The sequence below is a fragment of the Bactrocera oleae genome, chromosome 2, assembly GCF_042242935.1.
Source record: "Bactrocera oleae isolate idBacOlea1 chromosome 2, idBacOlea1, whole genome shotgun sequence".
Lineage (NCBI taxonomy): Eukaryota > Metazoa > Arthropoda > Insecta > Diptera > Tephritidae > Bactrocera > Bactrocera oleae.
In genome coordinates, this window is record NC_091536.1 from 81,265,766 (window position 1) to 81,275,727 (window position 9,962).

A 9,962-nucleotide genomic window follows, 5' to 3' on the forward strand; every position below is an offset into this window, starting at 1 on the left:
ACCGTAACAAAAAAATGAAATTAAATTTTGAATGTATTTTTTAGTTAAAATATAAAATTATTAATATTTAAATAGAACAAATCCAAAAACAAAAATAAATAAAAAATTAATTACTATATAATATACAATATTATATATTATATACTAAGTAAGAAGTGAATGTATTTAAATTTATTAACGTACATATACCTATACATACGAGTACATAGTAAATAGTGGCATGAAGACGACGCATTAGGATAAACGAAGCAAAAACAAAGTGAAAAATTTTAACTGTGGCGTTTTTGAAGCAAGTTTGCGAACAAAAGAGAATTTATTGTAACACGTGGTTATTAGTATATGAAAAAAACAATATGAAAAACAAATATATACTAGCGAAGAAGTGTGTAAAAAAAGACGTATGACATAAATAAACAACACACGCATGCAAACCATATGATCAACTACAGGCTTACATAATAGTGAGTGAGTAGTATATATGTATGTGCATATATACATCGTTTACGGTACATCATTTTTTGATATAAATTATTTATAATTTTTTGCAGATTTAAGATTTTTAAATTTCACAAACGCTTGAGTTTCGTTGCTCATATGCCTCTAAATGTGTTTTAATGATTTTTAGATGTTTTATATTTTAATTAAATTTTTATTAATAAATTTGTATATTTTATTTGTATTTATAAATTCTCATATTTTTCGTACTTCGTTCGTGCAACCTTTTTGATGGTTTATATGTTTATATATATTGATATCATTTTTTATTTTAGTTTATATTTATTGATATAATTTTTTTTTTTAGTTTATCTATATTGATGGTATTTTTTTTTTTTAGTTTATATATATTGATATAATTTTTATTTTAGTTTATATATATTGATATTATTTTTTTTTTTTAGTTTATATATATTGATATTATTTTTTTTTTAGTTTATATATATAGTGTTTTGTTTTTTGTGGTTAACATAGCTTTAAAAGCTTTTACGTTTTTGGTGTTGTATATTTTTATATTGTTTATGCTTTCTGAATATGTTATTTATTGTTTCTGTAACTTTTAGTTGTTTGTTTTTTTTAACTTTTAGTTATTTGTTTTTTTTTTCCATTTTGTTATAATTTTCTGAGTCCCTTTTGATCATTTTATTTATTTATTTTTTTCTTACTTTGTGAAATATATTTTTTTATTGTTTTCATTATTTTTTATTATTTTTTTTATATTTTTTTTTTAGATTTTGTTTTTGTTGTATGTTGTGTAAAAATGTTTGTTACTGTGTTTAAATTTTTTAATTATTTTTTTGCATTTTTTGTTTTTTAATATATATTTATAATTTTTTTATATATGTACATATGTATTTTATTTAATTTTATTTTTTATTTTTTTATTTTATTTATTTTATGTTATTATGTTTTTTTTTAAATTTTATTATTGTTAATTTTTTTTTTTATTTTTTATTATATTTTTTTTTGTTAATTTTTTTTTTAATTTTTTTTTTTAATTTTTTTTTTAATTTTTTTTTTTTTATTATATGTTTTTTTTGTGTTTTTGCATTCAAGTTTTTTGTTTTCGTATATTTATACGTATAACACATTTCATACGTTCTCCTACGTTCACATGTGCCGCATTCCGTTATACAGCGCCATTACAGCGACGCCCATCACCACAGACGACAAAACCAACCGAACCCACTGGAAACAATCTTTTTCACACAAAGCTGAACAGGGTTGTTAAACTAAAACTACTGAAGAACAATCGTTGAACACAAATCATTTTAACTAACAAAACGAAAAAACAAAATAAAAAACAAAAAACAATTATATAATTATTAAAAATAAAAAAGTATAAGAAACGCAAAAACATAAATAAAAGAAAAGTGTACTAAAAATTAGCTAAAAACATAAACAGGAATTATAAATTGAGTATAAAATATTTGAATAATATATATAGTATATACATGCATACATACATACATATATATTCGAAGTGTAAAAAATAGTATTTAGAACATGTATTAATTAGCAATTATGGGAAAAGTGATTGATAAAAATAATGAGAAAAGAAAACAAAAACAAAACAAAAGAAAAACTAACTATAAATTTACAACAAAACGGTAAACTCGTAGCTGATGGCAGATAATGCAGATGAAAAGTTAAATTAAATTAAAGTAAATTAAATGAAGAAAATATTAGAGAAAATTAAAACAATTAAAAATACAGGAAACTATGAAAATTGAATTGATTTTGTAGAAACTAGTGGTACATACACACATACACGCTGACAAACATACATATGTATAAACAATGATCACGGCAGTGTTTTTTTTTTTAATGAAATGTGCATAAAATTTAATTTGGCTCAGTAAGTGTACACACACACGAGCAAATTATAAAAAATTCGAAGGGCATCAACGCAATTAGACAGAATTAGTAAACATTTTCATTGATACACCGGTGATTAGTAAAAATGCATGATTTTCTTTAACAAAATATTGCTGCAAAAAATTTTTTTATTATTAAATTTATATGATACATTTTTTTTATAGAAAATAATAGTTTAAATTCGTTTTGCAAAATGTGTGCAATTCTTTTTTGAAAAGAAAAATTAAAGAGGTACCGTTATTTAATGACTTACTTGGTACGGTAAATTGCATGCATAATTAATATTTTGTAAAATGCTCATTCCAATCATATAAAATAACAATGATAAAAGCAAAGAAAAACAAAAAAACAACAGCAAAAACAAAATAAGAAAAGTTCCTATGTTTTTAAAACTCATACACAATAACAACAATAGCGGAAATAATTATAAAAACGTAATAAAGACAGAAAAAAAATTATTTCAATAAATATTTAAAATATGCAGCTTAGTTAACTTCAAACAATTTTATGATTAGTTGTTACTATTTTTTCAATTAGACGTTCGGGAATGAACGGTTTTAAAGTAAAAAACTTTGAAAATGTTAAATTGACTTTTCAGAGCTTATGGTATATTTCACAGAAATCTTGAATAGCATATATGTACACTAACATAAATAATTATTATATCGCCTACAAGAAATAAGCATGCCTACAACAGTTCTCTGAACAAAAAATACATTGGATTAGAGTTGCCAACTTGCCACATTTTCATTACTTTATTTAGAGTACATGTATGTATGTGCTTAATGTGATTTCCACCTCAGCGCTGATAAATTAGACAATTGTCGAAAACGTTCATAAATGAGTACTCAACTATGGTGACAATTTATGCGAAAGTAATACGAAAACGTGCTTATTTGTCTCGATAACAGTTTTTGAGCTTTAAAGAAAAATAAAATTTTGAAATATCGAAAATAAATCGACATTTTTCCGATAGTGATTCGATGAAAATTTAAGTTTAGTTATCTTATCATCTCTTAAATTTGTATCGAACAAATAACGATATTTTATCAAATAAATTAAATTAATTGAATGTTTATCAAACAATTGATGGTTTTTAATTTTTTAAATTTATGTTAAACTAATTAAAAATATGGATAAAAAATCGACATTTGTTCGATAAATGTCGTGTTTATCGATTTTGTTATCGAACAAACTTAGATTTTTATCGATATTTTTTCGATAACATTTTTAGATTTCGTAACGAAAATTGATATCGATTAATTATCGAACAAATTTCGATTTACTATTGTATATATTTTTATCGATAGTTTTTCGACAAAAGCTTAAGTTTAATTATTATTAAAACTCAAGCACTTTTATTGAGACCATTCACTAATGTTCAGCTGATGATTTTGCTGTTTGGTGGGTATAAAAATACAAGTATTATATATTTTATTATACAACAAGTTTTAAACTTTCAGCCACTGGCATACAAAAATTCATATGAATAAAGAGAATTAATTTTTGTAAATTAAATTTCTAGTGCCAGCCCTTTTATCAAATAACAGAAACCACACTTGAAACAACACTTACATTGTCAGCAAGCAAAATAGTTAAAATAACGGTACAGACTTGAACATAACAATTTTAATTAATTAATTGAAAATAAAAATAATAAAGAAATGATATTAAAAATACCGTAAATATGCATATGTATCATATTTCTTACAGATTTATTACTTCAGTAAATTAAAACCAACAAATTGAACCATATATGTGTGTATTGTATGTACATAAAATACCAAAAATAAAAAATATATAACAAAATCAATGTTTATCAAAGCTAAAAAACGAGGCATACGAAGTAAGCAGCAATCAGTAAGCAAGTCAAATATACATATATACAAACAACAAGAAAAATAATATCATTAGATCCCAACAACAATTAAATAAAAATAAATAAAACAAAAGTTAAAAAATATACATTTTCATATTTAAATTAAAGCCCAATTTTGGATTTACACAGAAGCGAGAAGTCGTATTGGAGGTTATACGAAAACAAAAACAAAAAGCAAAAAGAAAATAAATGTATTTATTTAAATCCTCTTTGCTTACATTACAGTTATTGAAATAAAAAAAATCAAAGCATAAAATAAGTAAATGAAAGAGGCAAATGCGAGAGTAAAGAAATGCGAAGAGAGAATGCAAAAAGTGAAGAGGCCACGAGCGCATTATTTAGAAGAAAGTAAAGTGGATAAAGCAGCCAAAAAAGCGTTAAAATTAATTTCGTTTCGAAAGCAAAAAAAAAAAACAAAAATAAAAGTAAAATATAAAAAAGCAAACAAATAGTAAAACGATAGCAAAAGCATAAGCGCGTCATTCCGAGTTGTCAGCGAGCAAATGTTTTTAATGAAAAAATAGTTGAAAAATGGAAATATGTATGTGTAGTTTACATATGGTAGAATATGCATGAATTGATATCATGAAGATACATATATTTGTTATTATGTTACATTTTTAAATAATTAATTATTAATTATTTGTAATATTTAATTATTGCACTAAAATAAAATTGACAAAATGCAAAAGGAAAAAAAATACAGAAAAAATGTGTAAAGTGCAGGAGTAAAAGACAGCAGGCAGGCAATGCGAAATGTTAAATATTGAAAATTAGGACTTTAGAAAAAAATCTATGCTAATTCAAACACTTCTCTATATGTTAATACACGTTATTGGTTCATGCCACATGCCATTTCCTACGATTTAAGCTCCTAATTTGTGTGCATGAAGGAACACAACGGCAATGTTTGCAAATAAAACGGTACTTTATAGCTCAAAACACACGCACACACATGCTGATGTTTAACCATTTATTTTTTACAACTATTACTAATTATTATTACTATTATTATTAATATTATTAAAATATATAAATAACTAGTTAGCAGCGATGTTTTACTCTCACGCAATACTATTATGTTGGTTAGCTACCTTTAAGTTATATGTTTTAAGAGCAGTCTGTGAGAAATAATGCGCAAAATGTATGTGTAGCTGGAGAGAGAAGCGGCGAAACGCTTTTTGTTAAAAATTGACTGTTGAAAGATTTTTCTCAAAATATTGCCAACAAAAAGCGATGATTTAAAAATTTACTCCTCTCTTTCTCTAACGCGATCTCGCTCTCTTTACAGAAGCAATTAGCGCAAAAAACATTTTAACGGTTATTTATAATTTAAATATTAATATTAAAATTTAAATGTATAAATATATACAAGTATATATATGTATATGCACATACATATATTTAGTATAAAACATAGATATATATATATCTATATGTATGGATGTGCGTATATGTATACATAACAAAAACAAAGCAGCGTAGTATTTGTTAAGTTTAAATGTAATGTATTTTTTGTCTAGTTTAATACCTACCCATATAAGGCGTACATTTAATTAAATATTTAATAAAATACAAAAACAAAAAATAAAAAATGCTTATAAGCAAATAAAAATTATCGAACGTAAAGAAATTTTGTTGAAATGGCAATTGCATAATTGAAAGCATGAAGAATTATTGAAGACGAAGCCGTAAATATAAACGAAGAAGAACGTGTAGAGTTAGGCGAAAACTAAAGAAGAAAGAAAAATATAAGCAAATGGATAAATAAGCATGAAATTGCCAAAAGTTATGTGAAAAAGTAATCCAATTGTGAGGAAATTGTGAATAATATGAAAAGTATGAAGAGTACGAAAAATATTTTGTTAGTTGCTTCTCCTCTAATGATCGATGTGTGTGTTTTTTCGATACAATTTTTTTACTCATACAATATATACATGTGAATGTATGCTTCGTAAATAATAGTAAATGTTTTTTTAAAGTGTTTTCAATTTGAATTTTAAAATTTTAAAGCAACCGTGTTTATTTCAAGCGTTTACGAAGCAAATATTTTATTATATATAATGAATTCATTGTCATTGCACTTTATAATAGTAACAAATGTTTTACATTAATACATACATGGAACTTTACTTTAATGTTTATGTTTTTTTTAGACTTTATTTCAATTTCATGCAAAATCTTCTTGTATTTTTAAATGGAACCATTCTTAAAAATAAACATAAAATGTGTTGAAAAATATTAAACTGTTCGTTTCTTCTTTGATGGAATATATAGTGCGTGTTTATTAGGGTGGGTAAAAAAAAACAAATGTTTTGTTTACAAAAATGGTCTGAATAATTTTTGGATTACGTTAAGCTTAAGCTTTACGAGATATTCATCTATCAAAAGAAAACACACAAAAAAAAACTCAAAAGAAAAAGAACAAAAAAAAACATTTTTGTAGAGCAGTAAATTTTCGACAAGCCAGTGAGCTTTGCGTTTTAAATGATGTTTTTTCATTGAGTTATAAAATTACAAAAAAAAATATAGATTTGGCTTAAAATAGTTAAAATTTAACCATTAATATCTTTTAAAGGGTTAGGTTTAAGAAAAACCCGTGACAGACCATTTTGTATAGCAAGCAATTTCCTGCAAAATCTATGATACGACATATGTTTTCAACTGGTTGGCAGAGAGAAATAAATTTTTCTATCAGATAATAAGAGAAATAGAAAACCGTTAGCCGTAGGACTTTTCCGTTACAATTAAGAGTTTATATTTGGAGAGCCTTTCTTAGAGTTGTCTATCAAACATTTTTTTAGAGTACGACGTTTAAAAAAACATTTGCTTTTTTTGACCCACCCTGTGATCATATATACGAGGACATGCAGTCGGATCTTTTGGAGTTTTGTAAGTATTTGTGTTAACATTTTTCGTTGAGACTTTTAAGCTAATACAATTTTTGTGATAACCCTTGGATCGTATAAATGAGCTCACTGTTTTTTCAAGTACTGGTTTATTCTCATCCCAACTCCTAAAAAACAAGAAAAAACGTTAACTTCGGTTGAACCGAAGCTACAATATAATACCCCCCGCAAATTCAATCGCTCCTTACAAGAATTTGCTTTCGATCGATCAATTTGTATGGCAGCTTTATGATACAGTGCGTAGATCTGAAGAATTTGTTCGAAGAATACATTGTTGCCTTAAACAATAACTCGTGCCTAATTTCGTGAAGATAGATCGTCAAATGAAAGAGTTTTCCATGCAAGCACTTGATTCCGATCGTACAGTTAATATGGCAGCTACATGCTACAGTGGTCGGATCTAAACAATTCGTTCGAAGATTATAGCGTTGTCTTGCAAAATAATTTACGCGAAATTTCGTGAAAATAAAAATTTTTCATTAAAGGTCACGCATTTATAGGCTATACTGGATTAAGCGCTGGTATGTATATAATCGTGATAAATACTAATCGAATTCGGACTGGACTCCTTTAAAAATGGATCTACTTAAGATAATTAATTAAGAAATCAGTACTTAAATGACATTCTGTATTATCTAAGAGAGGGCGTTATCCGATTTTTCTATGCCGAATGCAGATAATGCCTGATAACAGGCTTAAAAATTTCATTAAAGTCACGCCATTTTGAATTCCATAAACTCATTTGACTTTAACGATGAGCTGATGCTTTGAAACAAACCTTTGAGGTCATCCTTAATATGTGGCAAGTCCCTTAAAAAAACTCGTAAAATAGATACCCAGATTCGCTTAGCTTAAAAAAAATCCAAATGATACAGATCTCCATCTTTACGGCGAATATAGAAAAAAAGTATTTTTTTATAATCCGCAAACCTTTGGAAAATGATGAATCAAAAGTATAATTGACATAAGGTCTAGTAAAAGAAGGCTTTATTATAGTTGTTAGAATGATACAATTTCGCTATAATATACACTATTACATAACTGGTTGAAAATGTATAGGTAATTTCATAATGCCCCTCTCATAGCAACCCTCCTACCTCTTGGAAAAAAACTGGGACAGTAGAACTCCACAAATCTCTCTAGAAGCGAATTTTTCATCAGCAAAATCAATCGCCATAAACAGGAACAGGCAGTAGTCATTTAGTTCCACGTCTGGCATAAAGACCTCCCAAACAAGCATCCGGAGTTTCTGAGGAGTCACTAGCGATATGTGTGGTCTGGCGTTGTACTGATGAAGTACAATTACTCTGCACTTCGCCAAATCTAGCCGCTTCTAAACGATTGCTTCCCTTGTAATACAACTTAATTCATCAGAAAACCTACTTGACCGTCGAACCTGGCTTGGCTTTGCCTCGGCTCACCGCAGTTCGATCATGTCAGTTTTTGCACTTTTCATCACCAAGTGATCATCTGCTTCGGGTATAATTCGATTTTGAGGTTTTTTGCGTTAACTCGTGTCGCATCCATAAATCATGCGTCTTTTCGTATCCAGCACTATTTAAATAAACGAAACAGCGTTTACATGACGATCAGACACGCCGATTTCTATTATTTTATCGATATTTTCGACAATTGGCCCTCGAGGGCGTGGTGCATCTTTCACATCAAAATTACAAGATATACTTGTAAATAAACAATAAACACATTTTCAGCTGCTCGATTTGCGTTTTTAACTGCATGGAAGAAAAACTGTAAAATATTGCGTATTTTCTCTTTGGAAATTGAGAATTTTCGGTATGCATCTTTACAACACGAAAGAAAGATTACCAAAGCCAACTGGTGAAGATGTAATGGATTTCTTTTTGTTAGGCCTTATGCAATATTAATACAAATAGATTAATTATAATATAGATAATTGAATAACTGTGTTGCTTTTTTGACTAGATTTGAGACCTGCTAGAAATCTAGTAACTAGATGTATGGCGAATCGAACACTGCTATTTATATGTATTCACTTACCACTTTTTCTTATCACACAAATAATAATAGAGGTGGGCATATTTTTTATGATATATTTTCTTTAAATAATGTAACATCGTTTTATTCTCACGCAAAGAACTATTTTTCATTTATAGTTTTATCATAATTGTATTCATCGCATGTTGTGTCTTATTTCTTCATTTCTAATTTCATTTCATTTCTTTTCATTAATTGTATGCCTTAGTGTTGTGATTGTTATTATAAATTGTATCATTAGCTTATTATTAGTATTGGTTTGAAGTTATTAGTTTTATTTAATAATTATTTGCCATTTCATTTACTTTGACTATGAATGAAAACGAACTTCACATTACTTAAATTATTAATTAAATCAACTCATTGTTTCAATAATAGTATTAATAATAATAATTTATTATTATTTTAATGCTATGCTAGTTTTGTGGTTACTAATTATGACTCATACTTTTTCACTGTGGAATTCAACATATTTTTTTTTAATTTTTTGTTTTTCTTTAATTTTTTTTTTTTTTATTTTTTTTGTTTGCTATATTTTTATTTTATATATATAGTTCCTCTTTCTTATGTGCTTCACTTGCGCTTGTCACCTTTCAATTTGTTATTTATTATCAGATATTTGTTAATAATTTACTATACGCACGTAGTATATGTATGTATGTATGTATATTAATTATGTGTATGTACTATATATGTATTCATAATTAAACTTTAATGAATGAATGCCTGGTTGTAATTATGCATAAACGATTCTTGCGATTGTATACATATGTGCGGTTTGCTTT